The following is a 17216-nucleotide window of genomic DNA, read 5'->3' on the forward strand; positions in this document are numbered from 1 at the left end:
TATGTCATGTAGTTATCCCTTCATTGTTTGTAAAAATAAGTTTTTCGCTCTTCTTTTTATTCAAATTCGTCCCAAATATAATAAAGTTAAGTCTCTATTTTCTGTCCAAAAAGTAAAGGCCCAAAACATCCTATTTTGCTTTCACGGGGCCTAAAAGCCCAAAAACGGTTTTCTTCCTTGTATCCAAATTGTATATATATGTATAAAATTCACCAAAATCCATTTACCAATTGCATGCATTTGTTCCAAGTATACCGTGTTCAATTTGAGAAAATCATTTGAGAAAATTCTAACTTTCTACGCTATTTTCCTAAATTCTAACCATCGGGGTTTCGATAATTACGAGCATTTGTTTACATATATATATATATATATATATATATATATATATATATATATATATATATATATATATATAAAGTACATAAGAATGAAAAAAAAAACAAGAGATGAGTTTAGGCTAGTGGGCCTACCGAAACCCACTAGTTGCTATTTTCAGCCATGGTTGGCCTTCAATCAATTTTATCCGCGCGAACTCGATAAGAGTGTTCTTGGGCCTTTGGCCCAACAGTGGTTTCATGCAGAATTGCCCGAATGGCCCAAGTAGATGCCATGCGAAACAAAGAAGGGGAAAAGGAAGAAACCGGTTAGGAAGCACCTAAACTCAGTAAATAAACTAACAAGAACTTAAAATAGACATAATCATATAAATAAACATGTATATACACATATCATATACGTTTCAATCCATGTACATATGCAGGTTAATCAGTCTAAGGTAAAGAAAGAACAGGTCCAAATATGTTAAGCATGAAAATGGAACAGCAGGCCCAATTGAAGAAGAAAAAACAGTAACGGAGAGACAGGCCCAGATCAGACAAGTGTTAATATAAAAGAAAAAGCCCAACGTGGTGACTAAGAGCAATGTTTATGAATTAAAAGCCCAATTAAGTAGTAGTATCTTTAGTCAAAGACGCAAAGTGGGATATACAAGGAGTATACTTGGAATACAGGACAATTTACACCAAGGCATATAGAGACATTGTATATCGGTATACCATTGTATATATTCCATTTTTTATAGCAGTTTCACAAGACAAACAACAAGGGCAGCAACAAAACTTTGGAGCAAGATGAGGAAGAGAAAATGCAACATTTTATTCAGACTTCAAGACTCAATATACTCATTTTATACGAGAATACTTAATCAACCTGCCAAGATTTCATTTGAAACACAACTAGTCAGGATTATTTTTCCTTTTTTATACTGACAGAAAAGAGAACAAGAAGCAAGCAACAAACTAATCTTATGTACTTCAATTTAACCCTTGACACAGTTTACCATAACTCAAAGCAAATGGGATGAACATCCAAACTCAAATTTTCATTTCTGGGGGAGGTAGATAGATAGGAAGTACAAATAAGTTGGACCTTGTTCAAAGAATAACTAAGTCAAATCATACACCCTTTATCCTTCCATAAATAGCACATAACATCAAAGGGATCGAAAGGATAGTGCATATAAGGATCGTGGCAGCAATAATGTCTAACACTTAAGGACAAACATTTAAACAAACCCTCAGTGAGTTACTTTCAATATGACTACTAATTTTATCCCAGATTTAACATACTTTCATTCAGAGGATATCAGTAGTCACAGACAAACATAAGAAAAGATCAATGCCATGGCAGTTGAGTTAATGACTTGCACGTAACCTTATACAGGATTTAAGTTAAAACCAAGTAAAGACTGTCATTTCCAGTTAGGCTAACAGACCAATATGCTAAGTAACCTTATTGAATAACCATTTAATATACATATGGTCAAATACTGCTAAGCAGGCCTATTGTCACTCTCAGGCTACCAAAGAGGCAAGGTAAAATGCACAGTTACAATATATAAGCAGTAATAAACACAAGGTTGGCATACTTCATGGTGCAAGGCTAATCTCATGCAAGTGAGGTTCAATTGAATCATGTACTGAAATCTTTCATCCAAACTTAAACAATTTCAACACCAACTTCACTCTATACTTCTAATACACGAAATAAGATTAAGGGCTAATTTCATCAAAATATGGTTATCAATTAATTTAATAAATAGCCATATTTAAAGAGTGCAGAAACTAATTAAATCCCTTTAAATTATAGCCATATTTTAAACTAATTAACCATTTCAAATATGACCAATGCAAAAGATAAATTGATTATTTCAAATATAGCCTTAATTAGCACATAGAAAATAATTGGCTATTTCAATTATTGTCGCAACTAACTCATGCAATTAACAAAGTTTCAATTGTGATAAATTTTGGAAATAATTTGCAAAAAGCATAAAATTAAATCATAAATTTGAGAGGTAATTGATTATCTATTTAATCAATTTTCTTGATTAAAATTGACCATTAATAGTTTCAAGCAATTAATTACTAATTGTTTTCACTGTTTTTTGAATTAGAATATTGATAAACTTGTTTTAAATTCTTAAAAATATACCAAACATGCAAGATGATATACACTAATATATTTGATGATATTTTGCCAAATGAAATGGCAAAATGTCACCAAAATAATTTTGTAAAATCATCTTTTGCTTGTAAAATGTAAAGTTTACTCCGTTTACGATTCAAGAACTCCGACTAATTAAATAAAATTATTGGAGGTCAAAAATTAGGCGTCAACAATCTTTTCCTTGTCCTGGGTTCTTCTTCAAGTAACGTACCATATGGATAGTCGCATTCCAGTGTGCTTCATTCGGTTGCTGCATGAATTGGGATAGAACATGCACACAATATGACAACTCAGGTAACGTAAAACTTAGGTATATCAATACCGATCGAACGTCAGTATGGTTTTGGATCAACCAAATTGCCTCCTCCGGCCAACGTCAAACCATGATTATATTCCATGGAAGTATTGATTGGTTTAGCTCCCAATAACTCAGACTCAAAGATTAATCCAGGGCATATTTTCGTTGATAGAGAAATAACCCCGTTGGTCCGCGTGCAACTTCAACTCCCAGAAAATACTTCTGAGGGCCCAAATCCTTCATCTGAAAACATGTGCGGAGATAGTCTTTGAATCGTTCAATGGTACTATGGTCATTTCCGGAGATAACCAAGGCATCCACTTAGAATAAGACGTTAAGCTGCATACCTTCTTCGTGCATAGTGAATAGTGAATGGAGAATAATTAGATTATCACTGTTTGAACCCATAGTTCATCAAAGAACTTTAAAATTTTACAAACCAACACCTTGGAGCTTGCTTCAAACCATACAACGATTTCCGGAGTCGGCATACTTGCCTCAGATTAGGAACACGTAATCCCGATGGCAACTTCATATAAACTTCCTCCGTAAGCTCGCCGTGTAAGAAAGCATTATGCAAATCCAACTTATGCAACTCCCTATTTCGCGCAGCCACAACAGCCATGAAGGTATACACAGTTACTACCTTAGCAACAGGAGCAAAAGTTTTGTTGTAGTCAATTCCTTCCTCCTCTTTATTTCCGAAGATGACCAAACAAGGTTTATATCGCTCGATTGTGCCGTTACAGTTGTAATTGATTTTGTACACCCATCTACATCCGAGTGCTTTCTTGTCTGGTGGCAAAGTTTCGAGTGTCTATGTTCCATTATCCCTCAACCTTTGGATCTCTTGCTGCATGGCTATTTTCTAATGTTCTTTTTTCATTGCCTCCAAGAAGGTTTTTGGTTCAGTTTCTGTGGTAATTGCTGCAAGAAACCTTTAGTGTTGCGAGAAACAATTATCACAGGATATATAGTTAGCTAAAGGATAAGGTGCACCAGCGGATTACTAAGGATCGGGCGGATGAGTTGATGGACTTTGTTTTCGGAAAGGTTTAGTGACGTAGTCGCGTAGCCGTATTGATTCATGCTTTTGACGTTTGCCTCAACCCAGTTGTTCGTTCGGTTTCATTTCATTAGTACAGATACCTTTCGGCTGTACTTCCTCTATGTCGTTTCTATCCAGACCGGCCTTTGTTCGGTCTAATCCGGATAATCTGTAAGTCCGGTATTCGATGTCCATACTCTGTCCATCTGAGTTTCGTTCGTGCCTACATTATCAGTGTTGTCTTCTTTGAAGTTGCATTGGTTTATTCCTTCCTCTATTTCGTCCACATTAACATAACTTTGTTCTGGAGATTCTCTTCCGTTTCGTATTACTTCTACGCTGCCGGTCAAGTTGCCCATTCTTAAAGCAAAAGGAAACTTAGTCTCATAGGAGTCCACATCTCTTGAGACAAAATATTCATCGTTCTCTACGTCATACAATCTCCAACACTTCTTTTCGTAGGAATATCATAAGAAGACACACCTTCGGCTCCAGCTCTCAAACTTGTCTCTGTTCTTCCTTTTGTGTGTGCATAGCATAGTTCCCTATCACCCTGAAGTGATCATAATAGGGCGCATTTCAGTACAAAATTTCATAAAGGGTTTTTCCATTCAAAACTGATGACGACATTCTATTGATCAAATACCCCGCAGTCAAAACACATTCTTCCCGAAATTTGATCGAAAGATGACCCTAAGATCTCAATGCTCCCGCCACATTAAGAATGTGACAGCGTTTTCCTTCGACTCTTCCATTCTACTGAGGTGTCCTTGTGCAAGATGTTTGAAACAAAATTCCATGTTCGAAAAAGTAAGTCTTCATACACGTGAACTCAGTTCCGTTATCACTTCTAACTATCTTCACCCTTTTTCTGAACTGCCTCTCCACTAAAGCGAAGAAATTCTTCAAGGTTTGGGACGCTTCTTTCTTTTCAACTAAGAGAAAGATCCACACGGCTCGTGACAGATCATCCACAATAGTAAAAAAATATGAAGCACACAAGAGGAAGGGATTCTATATGGTCCCTATAATTCGCAATGGATCATCTCAAAAGTATCTGAAGCAATATTATCACTTAAAGAAAAAACACTTGTAATTTACTTTGCCCGTTGACATACATCACATTCTCCATCCAATCTATCACCACTCTCTTTTAAGCCTAATGTCATAATAGACTTCGTCACTTGTGCATCTTATGACCCAACTGTTTGTGCCAAAGATCAAACCAATCAACTGCCTCTGCCTTCTTAGCCCGTATCAGCGGAACATTTCGAAAATAGTAAAGTCCACCTCGACACTCATCATTTTCAATTAGCTTCCTTGTGGTGGAGTCTAGTATAGCACACATAATTCTATTAAATGTCACATCACAATCTAAATAATCAAGTAGTTGTGATACAAAAGTTAAATTGCATGTCAAACCCGAAACATAAAGGACATTCTTTGACCATATCTTGCCACTTAGCCTGGTTGTTCCTTCTTTTTTAGCCACCGAGTTACTTCCGTCCGAAAGACCAACCAAACACTTAGAAATGTCTCACTTATCGCTCAGTTCCTTCAGATTACCTGTCACATTCTTGGTAGCTTCGGAATTTATGATCCACGATGAGTTTTCAGTCTTACTATTCCTCTTCCGATTTGGGTTTATTCTCTGGGAATTCAACATGTGAATCAAAGTCTTACTGATCTCATCGCTCAAATTGTGAAGTATTGTGTCGCTTGTCTTCACCGTTCCTATCTCCTCCTGAGTTCCTTCTTTAACAACCATGGTTTTAGCTCGATAGGTGCCTCTTCCACGATCGGATCTCGGTCCACCCCCTTGTTGTCGTTGCTCCTCGTCGTCTTTCTCCGGTCTTCTCATCTCTGTTTTTAATTCCCGGCCAGCAATCCGGATAACTACTAAGTCTAAAACATCCATCCACAATGTGTCCGGATCTCTTGCAATGTATGCAGAATGCATCATTATTTTTTCTTTTACCTTGTTCACGGTAAGGGTTTCTTCCTTGTGCGGTAAAAGCTATAGTTTCACTCCAGTCCTCTGTTTTTCGTGTGATTCCTCTCACACGCTCTTCTTGCATCAACTTCAAATAGATCTTTTTTAATGATGACAACGTGTAACATCCCGTAGATCCGAATTAGGTATGAATGTATGAATCTAGTATAAAGGTGATATTTTAGCTATGCGAATCTATTTGGGATGAACTCGGGTAATAAACAGTCGTTTTGAAGTCAAACCAAAAAGTGAAGTTCTTAAGGCCTTCTAAATTCGTCTAAGTCTAGGACAGTCTGTACTTATGGCCTGTTTTCGGGTACTTACGTTAAGAATTTGTGAAATTTTCCTTCTTGAAATTTATAGCCCTTTGAAATACCTTTCCAACGGTATATTATGGGGGTCAAGGGGACATCTGTATAAAAAGTTATGGCCATTTTACTGAAGCATTATAGAGCAGTCCGTTCACTGGTCATGTTATACGAACTTGTTATACGGCCCATATAATTTTATACGGACCGTATAAGTCGTCCGTACTTCATGAAACTTCAAATCCACGTTCTGTTTTCAGCCATGATAAAATATGGTCATGTTTTACGGACCGTATAATATGTCCATATAATTTCCGCCTCACTTTTGTATAAATTCAAGCCTTCAGTTCTTTTATTTCATTATTCACAATTCCACGCCCTAGAAACAATCCAAAACATCAAGGTAAGTCAATCCAAACCCTTCCAACTCAATTCTAACATATACTCTAATAATCTAAGCAAGAAATCATTGTTCCTAAACTAGGGTTTTCAAGAAAACCCATCTCAAGGTTCAAAAATTCAAGATTTTGGAAATCTTCTTCAAAGTTAAAATCTTTAATTCAAGTTTGGAGCATTACCATGTATGTAGAGTTACTATCTACGTGTGCGAACATCATTGTTCTTCCCCACGCCTCAAAATCCATACATTATGATTCTCTACTAAAACTAGGATTTCTATACCATGCTCATGATAACCCTAGGCCCATGTCCATGATTATATTATGTATGAATTGCTATTATTCTATCATTGTGTTCTTAATAACTCCATATGATTATTGAGAATCAGCCCGTAATCCATGAAAACCCAAATCTTATATTCTATGGGTTCTTGCATGCATGTTTTAGCTAAAATGATTATTTCATGAATATCCTACATGTCTACAAGTTTTCATGCAACTATATTATATAATTACTTTCATGCTATGATACAAGACACATAAATGCTAAATACAAGTTATTTCATGAAACCACGTTTACAAGTTATTTCATGATATCCATGTACAAGCAAGTTATATTCATGAAAACCATGGGCAGCAAATGCCATTTATTTTACATGTTCATGTTTTTGGGAGTTGCATTAATTACCGAGAAGGCTTCAAACAGCCTAAAACTACGTAGCCACCGTAGGATGAGGATTGCTCCACCCATGCTTAGGACGATCTCTCATAATGACTGGATCCTTTCATAATATTATTAAATCTCATGTCCCTGGCAAGGTATGAGTGTTCTGCTGGTAGGACGCAAGTACCAGACCATGTTGTCGGTTATATTTACTGCTCTCCCTACTCACGATACTTTACACATGTTATATATGTATATGTACTCATGTTCATGATCATGTTTCAGCTCAGTCTCTGTTATGTTATTTTCATGTCCCACGTTAATTCTTTCAGTTGCTTAACATACCAGTACATTCAATGTGCTGACGTCCCCTTTTATTGCCCAGGGGCCTGCATTTCACGATGCAGGTATGGATTTACAGAACGACGCCTCTGCTCATTAGGATCTGCACATACCAGCTTATTAGTGAGCCCCATCTCATTCGGGGTTTAGTCAACTCTTTATTTTATGATTAGCTATGCATCTAAGGTATGCAGGGGGCCTTGTCCTAGAGAGTATGTTTTCCATGTTCAGACTTATGTTAGAGGTTTCATAGACTAGACAAGTCAGTTATGTCATGTCACAATGTCGGAGTCGTACAGCCATTTTGGATCATTCATGTTATTTTCGCACTCATGTTTAAACAAGTATTTTGATTTAGTATTATGACTTATTGCATTTTATAAAGGCTCACCATGCATTAACGTTAAATTCCGCTCATGTTATGCCTCATGATGATTCAGCAAGCCATGTGATTCGTTCGGTCACATGCAGTAAGGCATCGAGTGCCGTGTTTCGCCCAGGCCATGGTTCGAGGCGTGACATAACGGTTCTTGGGCCAGTATGTTCGACCTCACCGTTCCATACATTCCCTCATCCAATCCCATAAGGAAAAGATGTACTTTTTCTTCTTCTCTTTTGGCTTCTAGGACTGTTCTTAGATTACATGTGCACTTTCCGCACGTTCAAGTTAGCATCTGTTCGTAATTCACCAATTCCTCCTATAGCTTAGTGAGTTTTCCATAGTAATCCACTATAGTCCTTCCCTTTTGCTTGCACTATGATAGTTCCGCCTTTAGTTGTTGCATCTGAGGACCGTTAGTAACGACGAACCGCTCTCGGATGCTCGTCCATAATTCTTCTGCTTCCTCTTTATGTGTAATCATTGAGCGAAGCGTCGGTTCTATGGTGTTGCTAATCCACGACACCAACGGTGTGTTTATAGTCCACCAATCTTCCAAATCCAGCTACTCTTCGTGCAGTTTCTCGACTGTACAGTCGATGAAGCCGAACTTCTTTTTTGCTCTTAGGGCTATCCTCATGGATCTAGCCCATTCTTCATAATTTTTACCCTTCCATTGGACTTGTGTCACCACAATTCTAGGGTTACCATTCGATGTAATGTTGTAGGGAGAGATTATTTTTCTTTGGATTTTGTTTTCTTCACCGGTGATTCTTTTGCTAGTATCATCCGTTTCTTTACCGTCACGTGTCATTGTTTTAGGATTTTTGTGTTCTTTTTTATGTGATTCTGATACCATGTTAAAATTGGGACAGGAACAAGAATTTAGAGAGACAAGAATAATGAGAGAATTATTTCTGCTTTGTATTCATCATAATGACCTCCTTATATAGAAGTAGAGTCTTTCTTCTCCTAGTCTAATAAGGTAGCCCTATTCTAATAGTCCTATAATTCCTAGTCTAATAAGGTTGCCCTGTTCTAATAGAATTAAAATTCCTATATTATCATAATTACAATTCTACCATAAATATAATTCCTATATTATCATAATTACAATTCTACCATAAATAAACTGTTGTATATACTCTCAATACTTTTCCTTCTCGATACAAGTTGCTATACAAAAGCAATCGAATATTTCTATATTTATTTGTATATAATAATATCTCCAATTGTCACGTTTTAATTAATAAGAAACATTGCAAAAAAAAATCGTACGACCCTAATTCCTTATTATCTATTGGTTGGAGCCTATTGAGTTGGATGTTGATTGTACCTCCACTCCTTTGTCCATGTCTAAGACTCGATCATATCCCTTGCTCCATTATTATAAGCACAAGCACATGTAATGATGGATAAAAAATAAAAATAAAAAATAAAAAGAACGGAAAAAGTTATATTGATGATGAGATCAAAATAATTAAATTACATTTGCATTTGTAAACTGTAGTGTCATGCAAATGAGTTATATGCGTAATATGTCATGAATGATCGTGATCAAAGGATTCTAATTGATTAGAATTTCAATTTTACATGAGGTTCGGTACGTGAGATCACAATAGAATTAATTGCATTTCTAGTGGCATGCAAATGCGTCATGATACACAGGATATGTGATTTTTCCGAATTGTCTATAATGTTTTATCTGTGACATTTGTGGTGAATCATATATAATATTTGGTAGGCCAATTGGTTAAGATTCTTTTGAACGTCCAGAGATCAATTATATATCAAAGTTGGATAATTCATTGGAATCGAAAGGGAAGTACTAAAAATAGACGTTCGAACAGACAATCATCAAGCATCAAATTAATTACGCAATAGGCCTATATGGCCCAACAAGGCCATTATAACGCGACTAGAGATCGATTACTAATTAGTAGGAGTTAATCTTAATTATTACGTACTTTATGATTAAAAAAAATTGAACTAAACTTTATGATAATTTTGCATATATTTTAAAAGACTTGTAGTTCCTTTAAAACTAAACAAGAAACTTAGTTTCACTAAAATAAACCAAGATCGTTTGGTGTATACTCTTGGGAGAATTTCATGATAAGACTCTTTAAAAGAAAATACACTTTTGGGAGAATTTCATGATAGGATCCCTGAAGATTTTAGTACAGAGCCGGTCAGTTACGACGAAGCACTACTAGACGAATTGCATCAAAAAATAACTTGGCAAGTTTTTCTTTTTCAAAGAGCTTATTGGCTAAGACTTTTGGTAGTCCTGCAAAAGAAATACATGTGAAAGTTGTAAATGAATGGTTAAAAGTCAAAGTGGGAGATTGTTGGGGTATATACCCTTAATCATGCATATAGATATAGTATATTCTAACAATTGGCATGGTTAAAAATCTAAGTGGAAGATTATTGGGATATATACTATTAACCATGTGGTTGGATATAGTATTTATTATAGAATAATTGTTTATTCAATTTTTAGTGACGATTTAAATAGATCATGTATTTGTATTTGTGTCCTTTACTTATATAGTAAATGATTTAATGTATAGAGTTTAGCTTATATACGGAAAATTAAATCATCAGTTCTTATAAGTATAAAGTATATGTTCACAATCTAAGACAGAAATTGGACAAAGCCATCGGTATAATTGTACCACAAGATTAAATATAATTTATCTTCATTGTGGGAATGGTATCGTTTCGACTTCTTGTACTAGTACATTTTGTATGAATAACGAACCAAGTAGAGATAAGTTTTTTTGTACTGAATATATATAATAACTTTTCTAGTTCATTAAATGTACTTATACTCTTAATTTTGATACAATTATTATGATCAATGTGATTAGTTCATTATTTCAATTTATCAAAAGGTACGACTCTATTGTTAGTCAATGTATTTGATATAGGTTGGATAGTAACAACTAACATTTGAGAAATAATAATTAGTTGACAGAATCCAAGTCTCGACTTTTAGATTGATGATATCCCTTTATGAATGTTTATGTTTCATGTGAAAACCCTACAGGTAGATTTTTATTCATCACATGAAATATGATAAGCGAAAGTATAAGAGATTTAATTAGTCAATGAATTAATTAAATTATCAGTAATTTAATTTAATTGATTGGTATATGTAATCTTAACATGGGGAGTTAAATAAGTTTTAATGAAGGATTTCATAATTAAACTGAGGAGTGCAATTACATTGTTTACTTGAATATATGGTACTTAATTTATTGTGGTAGGATTTGTTCATTCATATTCCGAATTAATCCCACAATTGGAAGCCTCGTTTTTGTATTTGTGGTCTCTGCTATGCCTAACTATTCTAGATCTGAAAAATAATATTATTTGGGAAAAAGAAAGCCACACGTTTTGCTGGGGTTTTACACCCTAAAACGTGACTATATATACAAGGCTTTTCAGCCCTAAGGGCTCGTTTGGTTGAAAACAACTTATCGCGGGATAACTAATCTCGGGATAAGTTATCCCGGAATTAGTTATTCCATCCTCAAGGTGAGATAAAATAAGGCTACAATTCCGGGATAACTAATCCCGGGATTAGTTACCTCGGATTTTTATTCCAACCAAACATGGGATAAGGAGGCACTAAAATTTTATCTCGGGACTATTTTTGCTTATCCTTCACACCAAACGACCCCTAAGAGTGAGATTTATCCTAGCCGTAATACTCGCCACTCTTGTATTCTTGTTCATAGAATACTTAGGTTAATAGCAGAAGACTGCAGACCGTTGGAACTGGAGGACAATCACGTGGATGATATTTACTTTTGCTTGAAGATTCTATTCTCGGCCGCGGCCACGCTTCAAGAAATAAGTGCCGATTTTATTTTGATTAAAATCTGTGATTATGTATTGTCTATATTACATGCAAGTTCGATCCTGGCTATGTTGCTTCGATTGTTCATGCCTCTATTCCATCAAAGGAAAAGATAAAAAGTATTCTAATGTTTGCTATTAATTTCTTGCTTTCATATTCTCCACCTTCATAAATTACGACTATGATTCATAATGCTCTCTTTCACTTTCCTTCTGTTACCGACAAAAGAAATTGTATATAAAATTCTAGTTTCCTTATGTTTTTTATAACATCACTAAGAGGTACGTCATAAATATTTCTAAATGATGTAATGATCCTTAATTCTCACAACTAGAAATTGGCAAAAATTAGACAGAGATTTACGAGAGAAATGTTTTCTGTCACCATTACGTGTAATTTATGACCGCGTCTGTTGAATAATTTTTTTTTTTTTAATTTCAAATGGAAAATGTTGGTATCAAATATCTTGTAATTATTTCCCTACGGATTTTGTCGATTACTGCAACAGAAAATCTGGAAAAATTATAGACACGAAATCTGGAAAAATTATAGACACGCCTGCGAAGGACTAAAAGGGAATGAAAAAAAGATTAATTTCCAGAACACAACCCGCTCAAAAGTTACTTAATAAAATTATATACCATATCTGATTAAAAAAAAATTGAAATATTTTGACAAAATCTTTTATAGATCAATTTGGTTAGAAATGGGTTGGCTTGAAATAATAGAAACTAATAAATGGACGAGTCAATAAACAACTCAAATTTGGGCAGGTTGAACGAGTTATATATTTATGAGCTAATTTTAACTCCTCTAGAATCCCTGAACTCTAATGGGATTGTCAGTCAGAAATGGACGACTTTCTGATGGTGATATATACTACTCCCTGAGTCCCAATTATGTGATATATAGTTTGACTAGACCCTTAGTTTAAGAAAAAAATGAAGACTTTTTAAATTTGTGGTCTAAAACAAACCATATATATTTATGTGTTTGTAAATCATTTCATTAAGGATAAAATGAGAGGTTTTAGTTAAATTATTTCTAAATATGAAATGTATCAATTTTTTTTTTAGACAAAATAAAAAAATTATATCACATAAATTAAGACAGAGAGAGTAAGTTGTTTCCTAATTTCTCTTACTACTGTTGAAAGATGTTTCCTAATTTCTTACTGTTGACGTTCTGGTGAGTCATGTTATTTGGTAGGTTGGTTGATTAGGTTTCTTTTGTATTAATGGTCAATTATCAAATGCACCATGGGAAGGAGTATCCTAGGACCATTTTCAGATTAATCAAAATAGACTAATCGCCCGACAAATCATTATCAACGTCTAGAGATCGAATTAAGGTAGGAGTACTTAATCTCATGACTTTATATCTGTGCACAAATAAAAACTTCACCGAAAATTACATAACATATGTTAGTACGAAATCAACTCAAAGATATTCTTAACATGATGTGATATTATCCTCTTACTGATCAAATGATGTTTTGTGTTGTTAGAAGTACATAATATAATTAAGTAAAATAAAAGTATTTTTTTCTCTAACATGTTAAATTTTTAGTTAGATGAGTTGGTCACGCATTTCAACATAGCGTCAGAGCAGACCGATATCCTGATCAGTTAAAGTCTAAATAACCAAAAAGCAACTCTCGCGTGTTTCACTTTTGTATGAATTTGGTCACACGTTAACATTTCAACCATTACTAAGATGTTGAGTTTTACTACAAAAATTAAATTATTTCTAAATATCAAAATGTATCTTTTTTTTTTTTTGGACAAACTAAAAAAAAAGTGTATCAGATAAATTGGGATAGGGAGAGTAAGACGTTTCCTAATTTCTCTTACTGTTGACGTTCTGGTGACTCATGTTATTTGGTAGGTTTATTGATTAGGTTTCTTTTGTATTAATGGTCAATTATCAAATGTACGCGGCTAATAAATGGGAAGGAGTATCCTAGGACCATTATCAGATTAATCAAAATAGACTAATCGCCCGATAAGATCATTATCAGCGTCTAGAGATCGAATTAATTGGTAGGAGTGTTTAATCTCATGACTTTATATCTGTGCACAAATAAAAACTTCACAGAAAATTACATAACATATGTTGAGCTAAATCAGCCCAAAGATATTCTTAACATGACGTGATATTGTCCGCTTACTGATCAAATGATGTTTTGTGTTGTTAGAACATAATATAATTAAGTAAAATAAAAGTTTCTTTTTTCTCTAACATGTTAAATTTTTAGATAGATGAGTTGGTCACGTGTTTCAACATAACGTCAGAGTAGACCAATATCCTAATCAATTAAAGTCTAAATAACCAAAAAGGAATTCTCGCGTGTTTCACATTTGTATAAACTTGGTCACACGTTAACATTTCAACCATTAATACTAAGATGTTGAGTTTTAGTATAAAAACTAGAAAGAGTTATCTTCATACGCAATAATTAATGCTTTGTTTTTATATATGGCTTGCGACGTTCAGTTTCACGTTTAAAGAAATTTCGATTTGCTGGGCTAACTACTTATTGTTCTCCTTGAAACATTAAAATAGAGAGTTTTCAAGAGAATATATCAATAATTTTGTTATGAAAAGTACATATGATCACTTAAGTCTATGAGGAGCATGTGACCAGCTTGGCTAGATGAGACATATTCCGATATATAGTTTAAGAGACACTTCATTTTCCACTATGCAAGAGTAGCTTATAACTAGCTAGCTGTTGGAATAAAAGGAAAATATCATGTTCCTTTGTCATTGAATATTAGGTATAAGCACATGAAATATTAAAGATATCATGAAAACAATGATAAGACAACTACAGATACAAAAAAAAAAAAAAAAACAAGTGCATTGCTCTACCATATTAGCTGTGACTTAATTAGAATTGTGTCCATAAATTTATTTAATAATAAGTGGTTTGTCGACTTATTAGTATTTGATTTCTCTAAAAAATTCAATAATCCAATGTTCACTCTCTCGTACAATTGCAATGTCTTTCGAATTAAATGTTGTTGTCACTCCCATTTCTGTCTAACCATTATGAATTTTTTTTCAAAATAAAATCACACGTTCGGTGTCCAGATTTGCACCGTATATGACCCTTTAAAGGGAGAAGCAGTAAGCACTACCTACTAGAATTTTTCGATATTCCGAAACCGAAGTAGAGACCTTTGGTAATTAAGGATGTTCTCCATCGGTCCTTTCTTTGTGTTAGCATCAACTATCAGTGTGGCTATCTGCATCTAAAAGATAAGGTAATCATACTTCTAATTAACTCAAATGTATTATATGTATCAACATCAACACGCCCCTCACGTTTAAGCATGATTTTTCATGGGTCCATTAAGAAATAACTATAATCTTTAGTTTTCACAAAATTTATTTAGTATATCACTATATATTGTGTGTATAAACAGTGTATATATTTATTATGCATTTCTTGTATACTGATTCTATACTTGTGTCGGCTACAAAAGATTACACTGAGAATTACGGGTCCTTATTCAAGTGCATTGCTCTGCTATATTAGCTGTAACTTAATTAGAGTTGTGTCCATAAATCTAATAATCTGTGGTTTGTTGACTTATTATTTGATTTCCCTAAAAATTTCAATGATCAAATGTTCGGTCTTTTGTACAATTGCAATATCTTTCAAATCAAATGTCGCTGTCACTCCCATTTATGTCTAACCATTATGAATGGTCGCTATCGGTCCTTTCTCTCTTTTTTTTTTTTTTTTTTTAAATAACTTGGTGTCTGATTTCCGCATTAAGTCCCAGTTTATACATTAAGTCCCGACTAATCCGGAATCGTATAGTATATGTCCCATTTAAAAGGAGAAGCGCTCCCTACTAGTATAATTTTTTCCATATCTGAAACTCGAACTAAAGACTTCTGTTAATAAATGATGGTTGCCTCAGTCCTTTCTTTGTATCTCCATCTAAAAGATAAAGAAAATTATACTTTTAACACGCCACACTTTTAAGCCTGATTTTTCATGGGCCCATTTAAGAAATAACCATAATCCTTAGTTATTCACAAAATTTATTATACCACTATATAATTTATGTATAAACAGTGTATATATTTATTATACATTTGTTATGCACTGAGTATATACTTGCGTCGGCTACGGAGGATTATAGCTAGGCGCTTGTAAATATTTTTAGCCTCCGGGCTAAAACTTTAAACATTCAGATATTTTAGTTTTTTTATGGCGGCTAGACTTGAACCAGTAACCTCTTGTCTATTCTAAAACTTAAATGTGTGATCGTTATCTGCATACATTTTTAATTAACCAATTTTATCCAATGCAACAAATTTCTCAACAAATGTTTCATTTCTCCAACTCAACCTAAAGAAATAATCTACTCTGTAAGAAATGGAGTTATTGCGCCAAAGATGATTATTGTCTATAAAATGATTTTACGTTGTTCGTTTTTGCTTTCATTGCTGGAAGCATCATTTGTACAAGTTGGTGCATATACTTAAATGATATCTACAAAAAATTGACCTAATTTAATTTTGTGTAATTGTGTTGGTGGATTCATGTCAGTTTTTGGAGCTGAGGACGCCCATACTTCTCTTCATTCTACAAATAATTATTAAATCCAATATGTTTTTGCATTCTTGTTTAAAAGTTCTTGAAACCCATGTGTCGATTCTTGGTTAAATGGCAATTATTTCTTGAGCTATATTTTGGGGCGACAATAGAAAAGAAAAATAATTCAGCTTCATACTTATGGAAATCTCATTTTGAGAGATATCAACGTTTCAACTATGATGTTTTGGCACGAAAAGAAATATTAAATCCTTGTGTGTGAGATCACCTTATTTTCTTTGTGAAATCAAATCAAGAAAAGTCGAGGCTAATTAAGAAAAAGCCAAAGGGAGCATGTGGAGTTGATTCAACTCTAGATCATCTTCTGGAATCATATAACTGTAAAAAATAAATGACAATTTATAATCGGTATTGTCATAGTCCGAATATTCATAAGTTAGAATCGACGAACATGCTTTTTTTTTTTTTTTTTATTATCTTCTTTTCATATGTGCAATTAGGATTTTTTTTTTTTTTAAAAGGCGTTGATCCTTGATTCGAATCCCCTATTGAGTTATTGTTAAGAGGGTAAAACTTACCGCACTGAATATTTAAATCAAATTATAATATTGTGGTTAAATAATCTATAAAGTATAAATATATGTTAACATTCATAAATGTTTACCATGTCAACAGGGTGGTGTTGGTTTTCACGATGAGTTTGATCTTTGTCCAAAAAATGCGCACCCCGGCAGTGGGATACTTTTACCTCAAAGCTTTAATACCACTATCACTATTGTATGAAAATGATGGATCGTGATAAGAACTTTAAATCAAAATGTAGTATAT

Source organism: Lycium barbarum, chromosome 5, assembly GCF_019175385.1.
Source record: "Lycium barbarum isolate Lr01 chromosome 5, ASM1917538v2, whole genome shotgun sequence".
Classification (NCBI taxonomy): Eukaryota; Viridiplantae; Streptophyta; class Magnoliopsida; order Solanales; family Solanaceae; genus Lycium; species Lycium barbarum.